Raw genomic sequence first — 2,580 nt, 5'->3', positions numbered from 1 at the left:
AATACAAACTGGTGCAGACTCTGTGGAAAACGGTATGGAGATTCCTCAAAAAATTAAAAATAGGGGCTGGCCCGGTGGCGCAAGTGGTTAAGTGCACGCGCTCCTCTGCGGCAGCCTGGGGTTCGCCGGTTCAGATCCTGGGCGCGCACTGACACACTGCTTGACAAGCCATGCTGTGGCAGCAGCCCATATAAAGTGAAGGAAGATGGGCATGGTTGTTTGCCCAGGGCCAATCTTCCTCAGCAGAAAAAGAGGAGGATTGGCAGATGTTAGCACAGGGCTGGTCTCCTCACAAAAATAAAAATATTAAAAATAGAAATACCCTATGATCCAGCTATCCCACTACTGGGAATCTATCCAACAAACCTGAAATCAACAATCCAAAGAGGCTTATGCACCCCTATGTTCATTGCAGCATTATTCACTATAGCCAAGAAGTGGAAGCAACCCAAGTGTCCCTTGACTGATGATTGGATCAAGAAGATGCGGTATATATATACAATGGAATACTACTCAGTCATTAAAAAAAAAGACAAAATCGTCCCATTTGCAACAACATGGATGGGCCTGGTGGGTATTATGTTAAGTGAAATAAGCCAGAAAGAGAAAAACAAACACCGCATGATCTCACTCATATGTGGAATATAAACCAACACATGGACAGAGAAAACTGTATTGTGGTTACCAGGGGCAATGGAGGTGGGGGGTGGGCACAAGGGGTGAAGGGAGACATGTATATGGTGATGGACAAACAAAAATGTACAACCAAAAATTTCACAATGTTATAAACTATTAAAACATCAATAAAAAAAGAAATAATTAAAAAAATAGAGGAGCTTGTGGTGAAAGGCAATTGGAAGGGGACTGATAGATTCATTGATGTGTAGGCTAAATTGTAGGCTGGCTAGTTCATTGAAGATGAATGGGGAAAAAGACATCTGGAAGTAGTCCTCCTGGTGTCAGAATAAATCTCAAACACTGACCTCAGGAAATATTCCTTCAAAAAAGCCCACATTCGATTGGATCAGTTTATGGAACAACTATGCTCCAGAGCACTGTTGAAAACTATAGAGCAATCAGCTGGCAATTGGTGGAGCTTAACTTCTGGGGGTGGTCAGGGAAAGAGGCAGTCAAAGAGAGCACTACCAAAATCACTGTCCTCCCCGGGGGACTGAAGGCATATCCAAGGTACCCTCCTCCCCTAGGAGCAAATTCATGGGCTTCAACTTTGGGAGAGGAGGGATGGACTTTATTAATTCAGCCAGTCACCAGATAATTAAACAAGCAACATCAACAAGCTCTGGAAGAGTGTGGGGGAACAGCACCTGGAGTTGTTACAATATATTTTCTAAAACGCCCAGTTTCCAACAAGAAGTTACAAGAGATATAAAGAAAGAGGAAATAATAACATATACACCAGAAAAAAGTCAGGCAACAGAAATTGCTTCAGAGGGACCAGATGTCAAATTTAACAAAGAGTTCAAAGTAGGCATTATAAATATGTTCAAAGAACCAAAAAAAAAAAAAAAAAAAAACATCAATAAAGAAGCAAAGGAATGTGTGAGGACAACGTCACATCAAAAAAAAAAAAAGAATATTAATAATGAGTTGGAAATTATAAAAAAGAACCAAATGGAAATTCTGGAGCTGAAAAGTACAATAACTGAGATGAAAAATTCACTACTGGTGCAGCTGAGTATCTGAGGGTTACTATAAATATACAATGAGAACAGGATTACCTTTTGACCTTGTTCCCAACACAAACATAGATGAAAAGAAGTTAATCTTGTTAATTTGCTGTTTCCTTGTTTAACCTGAGGGGTGACTCAATAGTCACAAGGATTTATGAGCTTGTTTTGCAGAAGAAAAAGAACACCTTCAAGGAAGTTACAATCACCAGATAACCAGACCCCAGCTACTGTTGATGCCCGGAAGTCAGATTGCTTATCTGGAGTGAAAGAAACACAGATTACCCCTTTGTTTCTCCAAAACTCCTCCTGCTGAGCCCCTTAGCTCTACAAAACCCTGTGCTTTCTTCTCTTGTTAAGGTAGATTTGAGAGAACCTATCCTCCTGCCTTCTCATTTTGGCCAATTCAAATAAACCTTTCTCCATCTCCATGCACGATGTCTCAGTGATTGGTTTACTGCTTGTTGGGCACATGAACTTGAGATGAAAAGGCTTGGTATCACTGGAGCTCAACAGTAGATTGAACTGGCAGAAGAAGAAAAATTAGTGAACTGAAGATAGATTGATGCAGATGATGTAATCCAAAGAACAGAGAGGTGATAAAAATGAAGAAAAATGAATAGAGCCTCAGAAAAATTTGTGGTACTGTTAAGTGCACCAACATACATGCAACAGGAGTACAAGAAGGCAAGGAGAGAGAGAGGAGAGAAAAAAATGTGAAGGGGCCGGCCCCATGGCTTAGTGGTTAAGTTCGGTGCACTCTGCTTCAGCTGCCTGGGTTTGCGGGTTTGGATCCTGAGCATGGACCTACCCCGTTTGTCAGCTGTGCTGTGGTGGTGACCCACATACAAAAGAGGGGAAGATTGGGCCGGCCCCGCGGCTTAGCAGTTAA

Source organism: Ceratotherium simum, chromosome 16 (assembly GCF_057802395.1).
Source record: "Ceratotherium simum simum isolate JZ-2026a chromosome 16, ASM5780239v1, whole genome shotgun sequence".
In the NCBI taxonomy this organism is placed as follows: domain Eukaryota; kingdom Metazoa; phylum Chordata; class Mammalia; order Perissodactyla; family Rhinocerotidae; genus Ceratotherium; species Ceratotherium simum.
The sequence above is the reverse complement of the archived record's forward strand: the minus strand, read 5'-3'. Positions refer to the sequence as shown.